Consider the following 22,941-nt stretch of genomic DNA (forward strand, 5'->3'; position numbering starts at 1 on the left):
GGTTGATTCAGGTAAGCCCCTCTCCCTCCTCCCCCCCACCCTCCAACCCTCCCCTCTACTCCAGCTGGAGACTGCCGACGTGGGATAGCCTACAGGGCTGAGGAGACAGGTCTCCATCAGAAAGCCCCGCAACCCTTTACAATCATACGATAATCATTTAACTCTGAGTGCCATATGTCAACAGGCATGACGGCTGACGAGGCAGACAGACAAGATGACAAACAACAGTAACGGCAACACACGTACGCTTCATAGGAAAAAGGAGAAAAAAAAACTTCCAAGGAAAGGAAGGCGGGAGGAATGAATAAATGAACGAAAAAAAAAAAAAATAAAAAAAAAAAAAAAAAAAAGGGGGGGGGCCCCCCCCCATTTACTTTGGGTCACTTGGACTGAAGATTCAACAACATATAAACTCTGCAGCAGCCAGACTATAAAGCATCTTAAAGTGATGGTTCGGAGTAATTTCACTTAGTCGGCATTATGACCTGAAAGCTAAACACCTTCAGAATTTTTTCACCTGGGTCTAACATTGGGAGAGTTAGCGAGAGTAGCGTTATCAGCTGAATAGCTGAATAGCTTTGTATTCAAATGACCCCACTAATCGCCTCGAACGCGTCTACACTCAGTACTATATAGGTTATGTACTGAGAAACGATGGATTGAAGAATTTGTAAGTACACCAGAAGTTTATTAAATAACACTTGCCTGCTGGCTTCTGCTCTTTGTTGTTGTTGTTACGGCGTAAGACGAGCGTTAGACGTCTACAAATTACAACACCGAAAAGAGATGCAACAAAAATATTTTTTAATTAAACTTTTTTTTTAAAGTAAGTGCTGTAGTATAACTAGCAGGAGACAAGTAATAATTGAGGTAAGTTTGGAGACATTACCTTATTTAATCATTAAATTAATAAATATTTTTTTTGTATCTCTTTTCGGTGTAGTAATTTGTAGACGGCCCTAAGCACTCGTCTAACTGCAGGTAGCAGCAGCAGCAGCACAGAGAGCAGAAGAGAGCAGGCAAGTGTTCATAAACTTCTGGTGTACTTACAAGCTTTCCAATCCATCGTTTTATGAGTACATAACCTATTTGTACTAGTGTAGACGTTTGGTATCATTTCGGGCATTATTAGTGGGGTCATTTATGAGATACAAACGTGGGTCCATTAGCCCCTGCGCTAAGCTAGTCAGCTGATAACGCTACACTACGCTAACTCTCCCAATGTTCGACCCAGGTGAAAAAAGCTTCTGGGGGGGTGTTTGGCTCGAAGTCATGGTGCAAAGGACCCTAGGGTGAAATTACTCCGAACCATCACTTTAAAGGACTACTTCATCCCCTAAAATGATCATTTGTATCTTAATTACTCATGTGTGAACTCGTCGGACGAGTTATGAGGAAGTGTTAAAAATAGTAAGTTTTTAGCAAAAATGCATGTGTTTGGGATACAAATGGATAAATGAGACTTAGATTGTACTGCATGGGTTTTGTGAGAGTTTGTTAACAGATGTTTTGATATAGTTTTGAGGATTGTTTAACGTGGCCCCCTATTACTTAAATTCATCAGGACTAAGCATTCTTCAATAATTTAAGTCAACATGGGGTAGTATTTCCTCAAGCGATAAGTAATTATAAGTAATCTAATTTACTCTAATGCTTTAAATTTACATTATCTATTTCAAATTACCACGGTCAGAGTCTCTTTTTCTCTCTTCAATTAACCTGCACCTGGGTGTGCAGGTTAATGGTGCAACTGGATTAAGGAGACTAGATTCGTACATAATGCAGGCATTTACCTTAATGGGAGAAACGTGACTGAGGAGCAGTGTTTACATTAAAGGAGGGTGAGGGTTCAGCTGAGTCGAGGGAATATTTTTCTGCTTACGCTGGCGGCAGACAGTGTAATGAATTTCTATAAAGCAAACTGCAAATAAAAATAAAGACACACAAAGGAGATTGCATGTTGATGGTTGTTGGGTGATGCTGACAAGGAGAAATGGGTGAGGACGGCGTTGAGACTTGCAGTAGTGTACAGTTTGTGATAGACATCCAGTGTCGTCAGTCTACCTCAGTTTTTTTCCGAAATCACCCTTTTCAGATGCCAGAGTCAAGATTATGGAACAATAATCTCAATTCAATCCAGGATTAACATGTATGAGGAGGAGTGATCAAACAGGAAGTGAAAAGCTTTATCGCCCACTTTTCAACAAGAAATACACAAACAGGTTGCTACATAGACGCACACCAACGTGTTCCATTATTTGTGTTTGTCTTGCTATCCAAACACAGCGTGTACATGGCGTATTGAACACAAACACTCACACACACACACACACACACACACACACACACACACACACACACACGATCATGTCCGAGTACATGTATCCACAAGTGTGCTGACAGCACACACCCAGCATATAGCCTGACATTCTCTTGGCCGCAATACACCACACAATTAAAATAAATCTCCTCTGAAGGCCACATGGTGCTGCTTTTTCTAATAGCCAAATAGGGGAACAACTCCATAGCAACACCAGAGAAATGTTTACGTTTGAGAATATTTGGATATGCACTGTTGGAAACATAAACAGGCTTAGTGTCATAATTTAAGATTTCTCTCTGTATTGACTTAAAGAAAATAATGCGAGTTGAAAAGTCATGAACTTCCATTTTTCTCGCAGTGGGATTGTGACAGTGTGTTCTCATTACTAGCACACAGACAGCCCTCCATGGGTCTCACTCTCTGAGTCTCTCTCTCTCCCCCCATCTATCTCTGCATTCCCAGACAGCTTTAGCAGTTCAAACCCTCGCACTGCGGCATTGTCACACACCACACTGGTTGCCATGGAGAAATAGTCCTCCTGGTCTCCAAGGTACCCAAGTCTATTGTCTTTGGCTTCTTTATTTAGATGAAAACATGATTTGTTGGAAGAGATCTACTTGTTTTTTTGCTGCTTCTCTTTGCTGCCTTTTCTTTCTTCTTCTTCCTCCTCACGAGCATCAATGCAACGTCGCATGATGTGTATTGTTTCATTCTTCTCCTTTCCAGGAGTTTGACTATGCGCATGTGTGCGTCAAGCTTGCCTGATGTTTTGTAGCAATTAATTTCAGTGTGTCTGCATGTCAGCGCCCCAGGAGGGGGGCTGTATAAAAGTTTTCCCCATTGCCACAGCTCTCGCCATGCCTTATAATTGCCTTCTATTACCAGGGCTGGGTGTCACAGCCTGTCTGTCACCAGGAGACTCTCAACTAGCGACATATGATGAGGAAAAGGAGTTGCAGTTTTCTAACTGCTGCTCTTTTTGGCAGAATAGATAATACAATATATATATATACAGTAATGAGTATTGTCCTCCAGCTGTGGCCTTGTTTGTTGTGCTATGCAAAAAGTTCACCTTCAGTGATTTGTGCCCCTGTAATGTTGGAGAAGTTGATTTGGAGACACCTGTATAAGAGCGGTGCACTCACAGAAAACAAGCATTAGGTGAGCAACATACCAAACAACAAAGACAAAATGTTCAGTGACTCTGATGTGGCTCTAAAAAGCAGCTGTAAGGGCTTACAAACACTTAGAATCAGCGAGCTCTGACCTTTGACCCCGTTTATTTGCATGATTCCAGCTCCACTCGCAGCTGTCAGCAAGCTGCTACTTCTGTAGTCGCTGGCAGCGCGACTGAAAACCAAACAGGAAGTGACATCACATCCGTTGCTCCGTGATATCACCAGGGCTGAGTCGGAGAAAACGATAGAGTGAAAGGAAGAAAAAAGACAGAAACAGAGAGGAGCTCGGCTGAGCGGCTGATGGGTGGAAAGAGGAAGCTGTCTGTGTTTCGTTCTTATTCAGTGGCTGTGGCTCAGACAACCTAGACTCTTTGGTCTTGTTTAAGGCCAGCCAGACAAATAAACTGATCTAATTTAAGTCACTTATCTACATAATAAGAGGGGCTACAAACACATTCTTCATCTCCCGCTTTAGCCTCAGATGACCGTCTTAAATCACCACATATAAACGCTGTTTTTTTTTTTTTTACTTTTATAATCATACATAAATATTTTTGGGCTAGACTTTGCTACTGTCAGCAGTTGCTAAACATTTGCTCAGTTAATTCTTATATCTGCCTCTTGTTTCTTACACTTTGTGTAACTTCTAAATAGCTACCAATTAATTCAGTTTCACTCGTGTTAATTTCAATAATTGGAATTATTTTAAAGGCAAATAATTCAGAGAGAATATGTGTGTTTTTGATACCATCGTCTGTACAGTCCTTTCATGTACTGTATGTAACCATAAAACTGAATCTGCTGTCAAAGATCCGGTGTGTGTGTGTGTGTGTGTGACCTGCCGGTTCACACAGATACACTTGCATTTCTGTTTTTTGTATGCATGCACGGTGATGCAAAAGTGGAATGAGAGGTTTTTTTCGGAAACTGTGACGCTGTGCTTTGTCAGCGCTGGGTGCAAAGCAAGGTGAGTTACTGTTGAGCACTTTTGTGGCAGAAGCGTGCAGCAGCTTGTTCCTCTGGCACTGAGGCTAAACACTGAATGGAGTGGGTGCAGGTAAACATGCTAAAACAGGCCCTCTCAGTAATTGTGCTGCCTTGTTGACATCTTTCACATTTGTACACCTACTTTTTCTCAATTTCTGATGTCATACCATCTCTGACTTTTCTGTGTTTGGGATCTGGCAGTTAGAGGATTCATGCTTCAGCATTTTAGAGTGAAAAATCTGCACAAAATAAAAGAACCAAATCTGGATCTGACCATAAATGTGCATGTTAAATACTCTGAGTTGAACTTTTGAATCAGCTTAAACAAGAACTAGGTAACTTCCTCCTCAGTACCTGAATCTTGTAAGTTACTGTACATTTATTTGAAGGGATTTTTCAAAGTCTGCCCACCTTAACAATCCCCCATGAGACACACTCATACCTGTCAAGTATCCCGTTTTGGCCGGGAAAGTCCCGTATTTTACCCTTCTTTCCCGCCGTCCTCACGTATTAGTATTTTCCCGTAAATCTCCCGTATTTTAACCTGCGTTATTAAAAAATAATACTCCGGGTCCGAGCGGAGTAAAAAAAAAAAAAACATTCCCAATCTGAGCTCTGTCACTAGCCTCGCGATAACTGCCACCTGCAGTAGCCTACTACAGGTACTGTAGGTGGCAGTTGTCGCGAGTTTAGTGTGTGAGGTCAGATGATGAGAGACGGATGATGGACGCTTCGACAGAGACGGTGCGCGCTGCCAAAACTTATGAAGGCTTTACTATGCATTCCCCATAGCAATGCAAGTTCAGAAAGGGTGTTTAGCATGGTACGAAAGATTGTTACAGAGAATAGGATGACGTTAGACAACAGAACTGTTTGCGCTCTACTCTCATGTAAACCACTCTGTAAACCACTCTGGCCCAGCCCACAAATACACTCCTTCCAAAACAATCTTAAAGAATGCAAAGTCTGCAACAAATTTGTACAATAACTCACTAAAAGAGTAAAGAAAAGTTATGTGAAATGAAAAGAAAAACTGTAAAAGAAAAGCAATATGAAATGAAAAGAATGTGTGGAATGAAAAAATAATGTAAAGACAAGCAATGTTATAAATTGTAAATGTTTTCAGCATTCTGCATCAAGTGGTGATTTTAGCTTTCTTGTACACCTGTCTTAAAATGTAAGGGATACTGGAGCTTGGTTGGGGTGGTGGGACTGCTTGCGGTGGGCGCTGGAAAAATTTCCCTTATTTTCAAATCCAAAACTTGACAGGTATGGACACACTTTGAGCTGATGTGTTTCATCACCCATTGCCCAACATTTGTTGCTATGATGACGCGATTGTGTTGATGATGGTATTCTGACTGGGCTTGGTCTCAGCCACAAATAGGCACAAATTGTTTTGAAAGCAGACTTCATTTCTCATTTTCAGAATGGGGAACTAGAGAAAATGAGTCAGAACGGATGTGTCAAGATGCTGACACTGACTCTAAATCAGTTCTTCGTAATGGTTTAACAGGAAGATTGAGCCTACTTGGGTTAATGGAAAGACGGTCCCAAGAGCAGTGTTCAGAGGAAAGGTGGTGTTGAAAACACTGAAAATGTCAAAAGGAGATGACCCGCTGTGAACAGTACAAATAAACTAGCAGCTGTACTGTATGGACTGTTGTGAATAGCCACATGTACACACACAGACACACACAATGCATAAACCCACATCTCTCCTCGGTGAGAACACCAGTGAGGAAAAGCGGGTGGGTGAGAGGGGAGAAGGAGGGGAGGACTGTGGGAGAGAGGCAGGAGGGAAGGGAGAAGAGGTCTGGAGCGAGTCCAGGGGAACTCCAGACTGCTGTTACCCAACATGCTCTCTCTTAACAGGGGCTGGGAGGCTGACTACTGCTGCTGCTGTTGCTGCTGGAGAGGCCCAGATAACAGGGAGGTGGGACACACACACACACACACACACACACACACACACACACACACACACACACACACAATCTCATGTACACCCTCACCCCCTGACACACTGCTGTGTCGCCATAGTAACACACTGACCCTGGCCTTAAAGTTGCACTCCCGAGTCTGATCTCCTGCCGAGCTCTGAGTAGGGGGGTGGACTAAATCTGCCTATTTATAGTAGCAGGCCGTTTGGCTCATTTTCTACTAGTGACACAATGAGATAATCTGCTTTCTCCAAAGCCCCACCACATCTACCTTACATCAGCCTATCTATAGAGCCACACAAGCAGAAGGACAGGGATAATGCGAGTTAGGGATGGAGAGACAGAGCTGGGACAAAATGAGAGAGAATGAGTAGGAGGGAGGAAGTTACAGAGAAAAAAGAGAAAAACAATGAAATAGAAACTAAGAGACTGACGCTTTGCTGCCACTGATTACGTGTTTGTCTTTTCTTTAACCCCTGTAACCAAAATAACACGCAGTGGGCCCGTCACTGAAGTTCATGCCAGTCATTCCTCCAAGGGACTTTAAATATATATAAATATACTGTACATGTATAAAGAAGCTTAACTTTTACAAATGTTTTTGTGTAGCCAAACATTATTCAAACCCACAGATTTTATTGATCCCAAAGTTTGCAAAGATAAAAATGTGTAAAAAAATCATGAGCAATATGTGTAGCAAATTTTTCATTTGATAGAATGGTGCAACCAGAAAAAAGTGGGTTAATTCACTCAGTGTCAACATCGCTTCAATGAAAAACCAGCTGATACAGAATATAAAATGTATATGTCATAATGTCAGACAGTGTGGAATAAGATTACTTTTACTACCTTAAAAAAAAAATGGAGAAACAAAGTGGGAAAAGTTGAAGGGGTTAAAACAGATTCTCAGATTTGTACTAATCAGCAATTTTGTAGTGTGTGTGTGTGTATGTGTGTGTGTGGCTGAACTTACACCCACATGGACACAGACCAGACTTTGGCCAACATTACTCGGCAGTGCCCGGGGTAATTGTCCCGCTATTGGCTTCTGCTCCCAGCCAGACTGAGTTAGCGGAGCCAGTCACAGTGAGCAGTGCGTAACTTTAGCCAGAGTTAAATCCTGGCTGCGGTCCAAGTCCACTGGCCTCTTTTTCAACCCCTCTCATCTCGACTGCACTGATACTGAGCATACGCTGGCAGTGCAGAGGTGGGTTCAGTCGAGGCCCCACAATACCCTTGACACAAAGACAGAGTGGCGAGAGGAGCTGCTCCAGATAAAGGGGCTGATATTGATACTGCTGGTCTTTTACAGATATACTGTATTCCCGGACATGATCTGAAGGCGTTCAACAATGTTACACGGCTTCAGTCATGTCTCGTCTCAGTGGGATTGATCCTTGGTCTTCAACACATTTTTTTCTCCCTGTAGCTTGTTGGATATTGTTTCTTTCACATTCTTATTTAATTTCTCTTTCCACTCCTTCTCTTTCATTTTTGCATGTTCCATTTATTGCCTACTACAAATAGCAAACAACTTTTTCCCTCTTCCTTTTTTCTGTTGTATGAAACTCTTGAACCATACATTCCATTAAAATAACCCATGTTCTATTTTTACACCAACATGTGACACCATATCTAACAGGTTTTGAGGTGGCAGACATTTCAGTTCCTCAAATTTGATAGCTGGTAAAGAGGACTGATCTGAACTCTGTAATGATGCACATTCATGAGTATTTTTGGTGACACAAACCGACGTCAGCAGTTGTGTTTGTAGTGAGTACACTTTTAGCTAAAGCAAGGGACTAATCCAATAAACTGATCGATGATGACCACATTTGCGTCAAAACCATGCGCCAGCTCTCAGTCCGGTGTCAGATAGACACACATGTCGGTGCCAATCAGTCTATTCTCTGAGCAGACTTCATTCATGTGATCATCATGGGCAGTTAAGCTTTTGCGGCTAACTGTCCGGACTTGACTAGCTCCTCTATAACCCCACATCTCGCTAATTGGCTTGGTCTGTTTCCTTTGTGGCAGACTGTCACACAGCAAACTTAACCTCAGCCCAGACATAAGTATATTAACGTGGTTAAGTATAAATAGCTCAGAGTAGTTAAATTCAACCTCTACGTATGTGGAAGTGAGTATTTTGGGCATCTGTGATCTTGTTATTGGTGTTAAATTTAGCTCTGTGGTCCTCAGTGAGGAGTGGAAACAGTGACAGGGACCTGTTTTGCCACAACACACTTCCTGTGCACTGTGAGTAGTGAGAAAACCACAACCCAGTGACGAAACGTTCGGAAAAAAAGAAAAAGAGAGCAACAGAGGCGTGGAAAATCAGCAATGAGGAAGTTGTGGCTTCATTTTAAAAAGGAAAAATTGTTGACTGAACTGTAATTGGATACTGTAAGTAAACTGTTAAGTTTCCTGTGTGCGGACTTTCCCCTTTAAGATAACACCATAGGCAGTGGTGATAAGGTGAGCAACAGCCTGCTTTTATTACTGCTGTTGCTTTGACTAACTGAAATTATTTCTGTGCACAAAATGTTAGATACACAAGTCTATTTCACCAAGCATACTCACACACACTGTATAGATTCTTTTTTTTTCTTTTTTATATTCTTACGCTCTTGTGCTCTCGTGCTTTGTAGCTGCTCTCACTTCCCGTGGGCTATTGTTTCCCGTGATCTCTGCTAACAGTGCACAGCAGAACACAGAAAAAAGGACTTTATCCTTTGTACTATACTCACAAATGTGCTGCAGCGGTTCCGGATAAAGCACAGCGGAGCATCGAATTAAGAGACAGATTTCTAAAAGTAATCTGTTACATAAATTGCTTCTTTTTTTCTTTTTTTTAGTTAATTTAAAAGCCACCACTGTGTAAAGCTTGCCTACTGTTATGTGATTATGATATTTATAACAACAATCATAAGCTGCTAGTCAGAGGAAGTGAGAAATGAGTGCACGTTAAAGATATTTTTGGTTCATTTGTGTCAGTTACGGCAAAAAGCATAATTGAAAATGCCCATATTTTTGTCTGTTTGTGTGGGAGTTGGAACACTGTAACATAACAGCACCAGAGAGATTGTGTATGTGTGTGTGTGTGTGTGTGTGTGTTTGTGTTTGAGAGAATCTATAGTTGCATAGTGTTGGAAAGAGACAAATTTGTGATATGAATTTTCTCTCTCTGAACCAACAGCGAAAGTCATGAATCATCTCTGCTGCATAGACACAACCACAGGAAGTACCCATGGAACACACACACACACGCACACACGCACACCAAAGCATTTAGACTCAGAATGATCTACTGGAACATACAACAGGCTAGAAATAAACACATAAACACAACCCATAAACTGTGAATATCTCAAGAATATAAATGCATCAATTTTCCAGGGATTTCTTCTTATTGATCGCAAGTCTTAACAACGCAGAACAAGATTTTTCTTTGAAACAGGCACCAAATCTTGTGGATCAATACACTTTGGTCGAGAACCCATCACATCAACATCCCAGCCATTTGCTGCAGTAGACAATGTTACCATGGTGACCCCATACACACTGGGGACATACGCAAGTCATAAATAAGTGTGCGTGCGTGCGTGCGTGCGTGTGTGCGTCTTTTGTGAGACAGGGAGAGAGAGCCAGAGCTCAGCCTTGACCCCCGGAGTCCTTCTCCTTTGTAAACCTTGTTTGGTTTGCTGCGACAGAGCAGAATAGTTGCTCATTATTCCTGTTGTATGAGCCTGGTCTTGGGGGTGACAGCCATACTGAAAGAGACCTCTCACTGACCACAAGGAATAAACACACATACACACACACACACAAACACACACACACACACACACACACACACACACACACACACACACACACACACACACACACACACACACACACACACACACACATACGTACAAATCATGAGCAAGAGAAACAGTATAGGAAAGGATCTCAAGGTTAAAAGACATCCAGGCATGGCCATAGAAACACACATAACGGAGTACAAAGTATTGAACAGTGATGAAATGAATCAATCAGAGGGTAGTTTTTGTACCTTTTTGTGTTTAACTGCATATACAGTATATTTGCAGTTAACGTCTTAGATTACGGCCCGCAATGTACAGCAGCATTCCTCCCAATTTACGGTGACTACAGGGTACCTATTGTAATAATACGAGATAGAGTGTGACCATTACTGAGCAACAAAGCCGGATATTTGGGGAAATATTCTGCAGAACCTTTTTCAATCTGTTGGGGTTTATTTCAAAATGACTATAGAGTACTTACTGGATGGGTAAAGTGGGAAGAACTTCGCTGCACCTTGTGGGCCCTAATCATATTTGTGAGAGCAGTTTGTATGAAAAGCGATGGAAGAAGGTGGAGAGAGAAAACGTCCCCAGCCTTGTACTTGCTGCCAGTTGATAGCGTAACTCTGATCCCATAGATGTGGCCACAGGCTTGGCACGCTTGGTTGTCCAGGTGATGGCTGCCGTGGAGACAGAGGGCCTGACCGGTCTTGGCCCACTCTGTTACACCGACTGTGCCAACTTACCGTCAACTGGACACTAAACAGCAGTGACACACGCCTTCCTCTACTGTGGACCATGGGCACATGTGTTCAAACCTGGAAAAGATAAACTAAAAGGGTGCACAGCCATTTGAAATCTCAAATCAGATTTGCTACCCTCAAATCTAACCACATCAGTAAGAAGACTGTTGAAATATCTGACCCGGCATCAGCGGCGTAGGGGGTTGGTTTTGTTGCTGGTGGGCTGTAAGCAACACAGAGAAGAGATTTGCAGAGACAGCCCATAACAGCTCCCTTGGAACCAATGACTCAGATATGCAGATGTGTTTACTTCCCTTCTGTTTCCCACCTCAACCAGCACACAAAAGGCAGAGGGAATGAAAGTGCCTGATAATGTCTTTAAGTGTTTCATTTATATATTTATATGCCGTTATAAAGAACTCATTTTTTTACCAAAACTTAGACAGGCACTTCAAATGGGCTCCTTGCCTCTTCTCTCTATTCCCTCCCTCCCTTCTGAGGGTATTCATCTTTTGTCTAATGCGTAGCGCTGCTCTCTGTTAGTTTCTTTCTGACACCATGCCAGCAGAGTCATCTGCAAAGGGACTCATGTAGGGATTAAAAACCATCAACAGCTCCCCTTTAACAGAGAGGTAGAAAAAAAATGTTGAAAAATGAAATACAAAAAAAAAAAAAAAAAATAACAATACAAAAAAAAACTCCAGACAGTTTTGAGAAAACTTGTAGAAAGAGAATGCAGATTGTCACCTGACCCTGAGGCAAGGCAGCCCTAAATATAATAAAGAGAAGACAACAGAAGAAGACGAGGCGACACGACATGGGTAATGTGTTTTCTCTGCTGGCGTCGTCTGGCAGATCTGGGATGATTGAGTGCTGATGCCTGCCTGGGCCGCTTCAGAGAAGATCGTCTACCACCCCTCGGCTCACACACACATGCACACACGTGAGCAGCCTCTCTCATGACACACAACATGTGTGCGCACACACACACACACACACACACACACAGCCTTCCTGTTTTCTGAGTGACAAAAACATCAAGGCGCATTAACTGTCATCATCTCAGCATCTCTTCGTCTTTCATTTTGGTCGAGGGAATATTTAAAGGTAGCACTTTATTGTTTTTTTTGTTTTGTTTTGTGTGTGTGCGTGTGTGCGATTTTGTGTGTGTGTGTGTGTGTGTGTGTGTGTGTGTGCTTTTCTCCATGGTGGATGTGTGTCTTAATTATAATGGGGTTTAGTGAATTAGGGCAGGATGTGTAATAGAATCAAATTTGCATAATCTCTGTTGAATAAACCTCAGTGACAAACATGCAAGCAGAAAATCATATATACTTTCTCTACTGCATAACTTAAATTAAATTTTTTTTGTAGAAAGACATGTTTGTGACAGTAATCTATTGTTTTTACTTCAGAATGTGTGTATTAATCTCTGTATATTTTCATAATCACTTCTTATTGTGAAATTGTCAGCAGCAGATACATACAAACAGGTGCTGGCTACGGAGGAAGTTGATTGGCCTGATTCCATGATCCATTTTCCCAAGGCTTCCACACCCTTGCAGCTGTCCTCCAGAATATGAGAACCATGTGTGTGTGTGTGTGTGTGTGTGTGTGTGTGTGTGTGTGTGTGTGTGTGTGTGTGTGTGTGTGTGTGTGTGTGTGTGTGTGTGTATATGTATGTGTGTGTGTGTTTGCAGTGCATGCTTGCGGTTATGACAAATTCACTCCTTGTTGCTTGCCAATAAGTGAGACAATGATATTCATTGACAAAGAATAAATATAATATAAAATACAATAAAACGGCAAACTAAATCGTGGACCAACACGACAATTTGGTGGCCCTTATCGATTCTTTGAACAGGATTTTCAAATTTCTCAAAGTTTAAAGAGTCTGACCTGCTTGTGAATGAGTTTCCCTGATGCTCAAAGTGAAGTCGTATAACAGGTTTCGGGCTGTTTTGCATGGCAGAATGTTTTGAACTGAGCAGTGACAGCCTCAGCCCGACTGAAGAGTCTACAGTACTTCGACTCGCCTCATTTCTATTAGAAAACACTTCTCTTTCTCCCTCTCTCTCTCTGTCTCTTTCCCTCACCCTCCTCTCTCTGAAGCTGCAGATCACTTGAAAAAGAAAGGGGAAGGAACATGAATAAAAACTGAAGGCACTTCTCTTCAATGTGTCTCTTGATGCTCTTCAGATCTTTAAGACTTCATCACAGGGAAATGCAGGGTTACTCTAAGAAAACTGAAGGACTCTGACTTCCTAATCTACCGTACAAGACCTGATTTTGAGAACACAACGCCTTCTTTTTCTCACTCACAATTTGATCTTTTCTATTTGGTTTTTATTAATTGATGGATAGGTAGCGGACGGATCAGTACTTTTTTTGCTTTTTGATTTGGATGAAAAAAAGAAAACCAGGGACCAGAAAAACGTGGTCTGTCAGTCCTATATGTCAGACTCTTGTGCCTTAAGAAATAAATTCACAGGGAAAAAACTTTAATTTTTAAAATTACAGGAGAATTTTCTGTCATCTTCTCACTCCACAGTGGCTCCATTGTTTCATTTGTTTAAGTAAGTAAGTAAATATGACTTGGCAATTAAATAAAACTGAGTCTAATTATTTGTGAGATGATGAAAAGAAGGCTTAGTTGAAAAAAAACGTTTTTATTAATTTCAGATATAACTGCTTCAGTAATTTTAACTACCCACAAACTGGGGGAAAGTGTTCTTTAAAGATCTGTAAGAGTATCTGTCTCAGCGAGTGTTTGCACCGACTCCTGGTCAGTCCTGTGGATCGTCTCTAGTTCTGAGTTCAGAGGAATGAAGGCTCAACCTGGGTCTGCATCAAAAGTCAGCTCTGTCGTTCAACAACGGCAGAGAGCTGGAGGTGTACTGTTTGTGAGACATATTTTAAGCGCACTCACTGTAGATCTTATGGGTTTCCCTGGTTGTCCTAAACATGATCTTAACATTATTATTATTATTATCTTTAAACCAGGAAGATGCTTCACAAAATGAAATTCAGCCAAAGCTTCAATTTACGGTGAGTAATGCTGCTCTGATAACACAGCGCCAAATGTTATCACTGTTTTGTTCTGTTTTATGTAGGTCTAAATAGTTGAGCAAATAGCAGCAGCAAATCAACAGTGAACTTTCCATTTTTGTCTGCAGCCATTTTAGGAGAACTAAAAAGAGGTGTGCTCATTAGATGAAAACCAAACCCTGCATCTGCACTGGCACTATAGCAGGCTATTCACACTATTATTCTCCCGATATAATGTCCAATTTAATGGGATGAGTAGAAGAAAAGAACAGAAATCGAGGCATGAATCACATTGTCCTTTGGGGGCTGGTGTCAGCAGGGATGCTGGGATACATTTGGGAGGGTCACTTGGCCTGAGGCCTGCCAGCTCCAGTGCTCTCTCTCTCTCTCTCTCTCTCTCTTCTCTCTCTCTCTCTGTGTAACTGAGCGGCCCGATCACATAGTTCACCCTACGAGAGAAGACAGGAAACAGCATCCCCTTTTGGAGAGTAACAGCATTTCTTTGAAGGGCAGCCCAAAAGATTTATTAAGATTTTAATCTTAGCTCAGATTGACATGTCTGTTTGATGGTCTACACACCAAGCCATGTAATATTAAGTGGCAATTTTAACTATATAGATTTAAGGCACAAGTGTACTGTCACCCTTGTGGGAATGAACACAAAATAATTCAAAATATCTCTGACCCTTGAAGCGCTTTACACTGAGCACCCTGCTATTAATTGTCCCCTTCTGCTGCTCAAAAATAACAGGATAATACAACACCCCAGTGAAGAAGTGTGAGACTGAGATTCCTATTGTTCTTCTTGTCTCTTGCTGTCGCTGCAGCTCCTCGTCCTTCCCTCTGTTCCCTGGACATCACCGAGCCAACAGATTAATTAGACAACTGATAGCAGTGTTCTCTCTTAGTGCTGGCCCACTGAGTTTTCTTTTTCTTTTTCACTTCTTGTAAGCCTCTAATTTCTCTCTTTACATTAATGGGGCTTACTTGGTGTAGTGACCCGGGGGAAAAGAAAATTAAGTCTCTTTTTCTCTGGGGGGCTGCAGCTTATCCCGAAAAATCTAGTTTGCTTCATCCATTTGGCGAGGGAAAATATTACACCCGGCATGTTTGTAAGGCCTGAATAAGAATAGATCCTGGATTAACAAGTTTGCATTTGTGTCACTTTTGCTAACTAATCTTTATATCACACAAAGGCAATGTTGCAACATTTTAATAAAAGGTATTGGTGTTTTGTGAGAGCAGCCACTTCTTCATGTTTTTCCATTCAATGTCTGTCAACCCTCCCTGGACACAGGTCCTGGTTGGTTGCCTTGGAAACGAGCATATGACTATTCTGAGAGCCACAGTAGTGAGGGAGAGACAAAGCGAGTGTAGTAAAGGTAAGTACCCTCTGGTCAACCCGATAAAGTGTGATGAAAATCAAAGGCCACGACTCCGCGATCCTTGCGATTCAAGAGAGAAAAATAAGTTGCTTCTTTTCTGAAAGCTTGGAAAATAGAGCAAATACTGTGTTGCTGTCCGAGCTTATAGGAGGAATCAATAGAGAAAATAGAGAATGGATTTGTTTTTTTTCTTATGTACAAACTCAAAATATGCTGCACTGTATGATTGGCTTCCTCAGTCATTACTTCTTTTGCATACACACATTTTTACACACACCTTTTCTCAGCCCTCTGCACTATCAATGCCTTAATCTGTGCATTAATTAGGCTACACGTGTCTGAAGTGTGAGCCATACTTTTGTTTCCCTGGCACTAAACCATCATGCATGGGTCCAGGTCTGGGGCTCCACGCTTTTTATTCATGTTCTGAGAGGAGACTGTCAGGCCTAATTATAACAGCGTGCTTCTAACCAGCCTGTTTGGATACCCTCTGCCTCCCTACCCCCCTCACACTATCTCTGCCTCAATGTACTGCTGCGTACATCTATCTGTGCATTTGTGCATATGAATCTCTTTTTGTCTGTGCTTTGTATGTATCACAGAGAATATGTATGCAAGCAATGTAAATTGCTACTACTTTTACAGTTTGAGCAAAGGCAACAGATGTCAGGAAATTACTCCACGTGTTAATCTCGACCATCTAATTGAGTGAACAGAATTAGAAGGATTTTGAGAACTTGTAATGCAGCTATGCATCACTTAAATATTAGCCAAAGTCAAGCTTGGTGGCAAAAAAGACAGAAGGGGACAGAAGGAGCGAAATGTTAGCACTGAAAAATGGTGTTAAAGCTTCAAAGGACATTGCCCTACTATTTTACATTCCTGATAACAACAACCAGACCACTTCTTCATTCCTGCCACATCTCATAGATTTAAACACACACACATACATGTTGCAGGCAAAGAAGCTGGCATGAGGTCAGTGTTTGTTTTCTTTTCTCTTGTCCTTCTTTTCATTCTTCCCTTGTGATCCAAGGTGGCAGAGAGAGCGGCCTGGGCGGCATGGAGGGGAGATGTAGGTCTGTTGGTGACAGCACAGCAACCCCACAAGGGCCTTTAGAGCCACTCCAGAGGCCTTAATTCAATCATAACACAACCGTGATGAAGACATAAAGACAGAGTTGGGGGATAAACCAAGAGAGTTGTAGGCAGAGGAGAATAGAGCGGATAGAGGCATGAGTAGAAAGAATCAGATTACCATGCTCTTAAAGAGGAAGGGGGGATGACACTCATCCGACCTGATTTAACCGACAGAAGCGTAAGGAATGAAGTCCTCGGCTCGTCTGTGTCCTGACCTCGCCGGCGAGCAACGAGTGTGTGAGAGGGGAGCAGAAGAATCGTCATGCTTGGAGTGAGATGGTGCTTAATCGTCCAGAGGCCGGCATTGAGTAACTGTGACTGGGCGCATCCGCCGCCGAGCGAGGGGCAGGGAAAATCTGAAAAGCTAAAAAGTCATAATCAGGTTTTTTACGCAAGCGGGTGAGCATGATTTGCACATAGGCCGCTCGGGGCTGTGTGTGACGAGGCCGTCAGCCACTAGTGGTCTTGCAAACCTGACACAAGTCATTTCACCTCAACTCCACTCCGGTGATGCACATTCACAGGATGGTAATCATGCCCTGCACTCTCTGGATGTTGCCAGCTGGTTGGCTAATTCTAGTCACTTTTCCCCCATATGCGTCTATTTTTCAGGTACTGTAATTGTATCAAACATCAGTGAGAAAAAAAATGTCATCCCTACAGTAACAGCCCCTGTGATTATAGTTGAAGGGCCCAGATATTTCCTTTTAATGTGTGTGTGGTTTGTTCTTTTCCCTGCGTGCACATCGGTGTGCATGTGTGTATGTGTTTATGTGTTTATGTCTGTGCATGTTTGTCTTAGACTATTGATCTGGTCAGCCCACAGCAGACATTAAATGAGAAGAGTGGAGGCTGAGGCAGACAGGGAGAGTGATGGATGGCAATAAAAGAGGTAGGAGATGGCGGCAGGCAGAAAGTGTTGCCTTCAAGTGCGCATAATGTGACCAAGGCCAAACATTACAAGTATAAAAAGTAGAGAATGCATTTGAAGATTTAACTAAGCATGGAAAACGTGCGCTCCCAGTGTCTCCAGTGTTACCCAGTTCATTCACAGCTGGTGACATCCACCTATGAATGAGGGATTAATGAGAGAACAAGAGAGAGAGACAGACAGGAAGAAATATATGGACATTGAATGGGAACACATTGCATGACCAAGAATACACCAAATAAAACACATCAGTGACTCACAAACTCTGTATATTGTACACAAATACACACAGACATGCATGTACACAATAAATGTGTACTTATAAATCCATATAGCTCTACTTTACAGAAGCAAGTGGCTCGAAAATATTAAAACAACCTTGGGGAGCGTGAGATCGCTGTGTACGCTGTGTGCTTCCACTACATGGGCTCTTTATATATCTCCTATTCAATCAATCTGTTCTCTTTCATCCACTAGTTTGGTCTCTTTCTCCCTACATGTTATTTGTGTCATTGTACTGTTTGTCCTGTGCAGTGGGTACTGAAAAGCTGTAGGGAAGACACACATACACACACACACACACACACACACACACACACACACACACACACACACACACACACACACACACACACAGAGGCAGTGGAAATGTCACTATGTCGCCTGCTTGACGGCTTATTAACTCGGTCTAACTAACTGATTTGGACAGCAAATGAACAGGTTCTCTTCATATGTCCGCGTAGGAATCATGCTATAATTACACGCAGGAATGTACATTCACACACAGAAAACATAAATACATACATAACAGTATGTTTCATCCAGAGTGAATGCCATTCTTCAAGTCTATACAGCAACACATGGACACATCCAAGTATTTTCGCATGCAATCAGAGACACGTGTGTCAGTTGTTGCAGCATATACATACAACATACTGCACTCACAGGAGGTCAAGAGCACCATCTGTGCATGTTCAATACTTAATTAGATTCACAACCACTAAATAATGTATTTGTGGGACAGAAATAGATCGGAGGTGGAGAATACCTGAGATTACGACGGGGGCTGTTTCTGACATTTTTTTAATTAACATCTTTGAAATCATCGTGTTATCTTTTCTTTTGTTTTTCTGCACGCTCGCCTGGTGGCACAGCCAATCAGTCAATCTCATTAACACAAGGCCTCTTAGGTTATTAAAGAGACACTCCTCCAAAATGTATTGTCAAACACACACTCTCTCTCTCTCTCTCTCTCTCTCTGTAGGCTTAAACTGTGGTTGTCGAAAGTTTCCTCATTGTTGGAGAACAGCAATTTGTTCAACTTCAGTTCAGTCGATTTACTTTGGATTGTAATGGTTTCTCATTTCCACAGTGGAAAAAAGGTATCAACACCAGCATAGAGGAGCATAGAACCTCCTCAAACAACCCCTTGTGGCATAATCCATCTCTCTGCTGCCCATCTGAATGCCTAGTTTTTCTACATAATTGTCCTTTCACCAGAATATTCTGAATACACACACACTTTTTTGGTGAAAGTAAAAACTTGTTCTGAGCTTAAAGATAAAAGTGGTGGTGTGAATTGTGCTGCAGAAGTAGTTTGAGAAGTTTATAAAGACATTTTGTAGGTTTTTCTACAGTGAAATATTTAGCGTAATGTTATGCTCATTTTCAGGTTCATAATTGTATTTAGAGGTTATATCAGAATAGGTTTACATGGTTTAACACTATATTTTGTTGTACTGCACATTGCTGCAGCTCCTCTTTTCACCCTGTGTGTTGAGCTCTCTGTTTTAGCTACAGAGTGAGGCATCTCACTTCTATTCAATCTTTGTTGGGAAGCAGAGTATGAGGGCGTGCCATGTGTTCACATTTGTTTATTAGGATAAACCCCTTGAGATGTATCATCTCATTTTCGAGGGGGTCCCATTTTGGCCATGCTAGCAGCTAGGCGAGCATTATAACCTGTGTTACAAAGTGACGCACGTTTGTCACGGAAGTAAAGGCTGGACTACAATAGAACAGTTTGGAGCAGTTTGTGAACAGTGTTTTCTGTTGGAGATGGTAAGTCCCTTTTGGGGTGGACTTTGGGCTTTTTCACTTTGTAAACCTATAACGTGCACAAAAAAGATATATAACACAATAAAGGAAAGGGGAAAAGCCAAAAAGTATAATACGTGCACAAAAATCACACTTACCACAGCTGCTGATCCTCATCAATGAGATTACAACCCACTTTCAAGACTGCAAAGTGACAGTGTTTGATACCTTTTGGGCTTTAGTGTTGCTTTACTGATTTTGAATTACTTAGTTCTAATTTAACCATGCATTTTGGATGCACTTTAAGGCCCATCATTACAAATCATGTCGCATTTTTCTTACGTGAACACTTGTAATGCCAATGCTAAGTAACTTAAAATACGACGGAGGATGGCTTATTGCACATTAATGCTTATTTGTGTGATGAAGTTGATTCATTGCATCAAATTGTGTCACAGGGTGTGAGTACCCGTTATGTAAAACTGTCAGCCTTGTAAATCTGTTCTAACTACACAGAAAACAATACCGAGCTGTGCTGATATTGTACCGCAATTCAAAAAGGAGGATCTTTGTAATGCCGACGTATCTCCTCGCTGTCAACACTGACATGCTCATAAAACACAAGGCCTCATTTTAAGTCAAACAGGAAATAGCCTGCACAATCCTGGGAACAAACAAGAGAGGACAGCGGTGCAGTTTGATTGGGCCGTGAACGGTCGCTGTCGTTACAAAGCACCACTGTAAGCTCCATCGATTATCAAAGGGCTCCAAGCTCAGACAGGGAGTCTACTGATCTTTCCCAAGCAGAGACATGAAAAGCCCCCAGTGACAGCTCATAGCCTGGGCTGGATCATGCCGCTGTGCTGGTGGGGAGTTGGGGGGGCTTCTGTGGTGCCTGTTTTCTAACCACCTGCTCCACAGGCTGTGGTTTTGTTTTCTTGTTTTCTCTCTCTTAACGCTGAGCTCTGTCAGGGGCGACAAGGATGTGCTTTCATGTGAACTCGGGGCCAGCAACAACATAGGTGTGTGAGATACACTCGGTAAAACAATGCAAGACAACCTTTTATTATGGCAGTACCTCATTACTTTTTAACCAGTGTAATCGTATGTGCTGCTCCTCATGAATTATTCACAGGTGAGTTCTCTGCACAAAGTGACAGGGGGAGATGGCGGAGCGCTTCAAGTGAAAAAAACAAGCACAAAAATAGGAGAAGGCAAATGTCGAGAAAGTGATGCAGTGATACGCTTCTTGATACCATCCATTAACGTATAAAGACTTTCATTCAAACACTGTAAGAGACTGTACAGTCGGGGCTTTGAGCATATGGATCACACATTGAGAGTTTCTTTTATCTGGTACATGAGAAAGTTACTGTCAACTGAATTAAACCAATTTTAAAAAGTGGTCCAAGGTTTGAGCCCCAGTGGGTCCTCCTTTCATCGTCAGTATTTGGCAGAGAAAAGGAAATATAAAAAGGAAAAGAGGTCAAAACATCTACTCAGGAGCCTCTTTCTCCATTAGAGATGCTGAGCTGGTCCACTGAAGAGTTTTTCCTGCAGCTGAAGAGTTTGTTTGAGAGCGAACAAAAAGAGGAAAAGAGCGGCTACATGAAAATAGACGACACCTCTGTCACTGCTCTTTTCTCCAGCTGCACCTCAAATCATTTCTTTACTCACATTTTCCCACTTTAACTTTCTGTCTCATGGTGACAAAACGCTCTGATCGGATTGAAGTGAACTGGCCCTTTATGAATCACTCTGATGTAGAAATCTGGAGGTACTGCAACTTTATTGACCGACCTGAAACTTTACGTAACGTTAAGGTTTTTGCTAAGTGGTTCACACAGCTGTGCGGCACAATATCGACATTGTGAGTGACTCCATGGTTCCCCTGAGAGTCTGCCGATACCACCACATGCCCCGAAGTTCACGGCTTTCTAAAACATCCATGATCAATTAGACACCAATTAAACAACGTGTTAATGAGCTGCTGCCTAATGACCTAACAGCCATATTTCCTCTGTGAGGTTTCTCAGCAACAGCTCAGGCTGCTGTGGGCGAGACTGGGTAACAGGAATCATGGAGTGGGTGTGCACTATGACTCAATTTTGCTGTCAGTGTGTCTTATTCTCTTGACCTCACCTCACTCGCTTTGTGATTTTTTTTTTTTGGGATGCAGTCAGCTGCACAAACTTAGTCTTGGCTTGTTGAGCTGTTTCCAGATCAGATCAATCTCATGCAAAACTGTTGATAACAGTTAAAACCAACAGTGCTTGTTAGATTTGAGTTGAGGCTGCTGTTCCCGTGGCAACCATTTGGTTCTTTTCATTGTCTAACAGTTGTTTAAAGTGTTTTGTTGCTCAGTGGAATGACTTGTAAAGAACATGCTGTAACCATTTTGTAGTACCACTGGAATAAAATATTGGCATTTGTTACATAATCCGGGCTCCTGACTTGTGATATATTATGTTGTAACTGAGCATTAGTAGTTCTATTGACCAGCGATGCCCACACGGGTTAAAACAGACACACACTGTGTGACTCAGAGCTCAAATGTGTGAGAAAGTAAAATAAAATTAAAGGTGAGTTTGAAAACCTCTAGTTCAACCCTGCTATTTTCTCGCTCCACTCCTCCACTTTCTGAGTCAACTGCCTGCTTTTCAAGGCTTTCATCCACAGAATGCAGAGTGAATCACGACATTTATATCATAAGATTTTTGCTAAACTTTGTTTAAGAAGTTGAAAATGCTAATACTATGTAAGGAGAGAGAAAAGAAAGGGAGCTCAGAAGGAGATGACCCACTTAGTGTAATTATCGCTAACGAAGAGATGGAAGAGTTGCGAGCTGGGGAAAACACACAGGCCTAAATGCGTTAAATTAATCCAGATAATTCAATATGCAATGATGAAACGCCACAATCAAGCCCCCTCTGGCTCTAGTGGTTGACTGATAATGCACTGGGCTGTTTTATGTGAATAGTTTTCCATAACCTTGCTCTCTGTGGCAGACGGCGTTGCTGTGGTCGGTGCTACTGGGTTTGTCTGTTAAAAGTTGCACTCTAGCACACAAGCACATTTGCATGCACGCATTAATACACACACACACACACACACACACACACACACACACACACACACACACACACACACACACTGTATATTGTCACCCTTGGACATTTCCCGAGCCTCATGTGAGATTCATACAATGCGTTCAACCATGGCTTCCCTCGGGGTGTATGCAAGTGCAGCGTCTGAGGTTTAGTAACAAGATCATTAAAATAATCAAATTATGATAAGAGAGAGTCAGTCGTGCTGAAACTAGTTGTTTTGAGTCCATCAGAGGCAATGCTGTTAGTGTGTGGAGCAACGACCGAGGGGAGGGCATCATCAACATTAGCTGACAGCATGGGAAAA

Source organism: Perca fluviatilis, chromosome 10, assembly GCF_010015445.1.
Source record: "Perca fluviatilis chromosome 10, GENO_Pfluv_1.0, whole genome shotgun sequence".
Taxonomy (NCBI): Eukaryota; Metazoa; Chordata; class Actinopteri; order Perciformes; family Percidae; genus Perca; species Perca fluviatilis.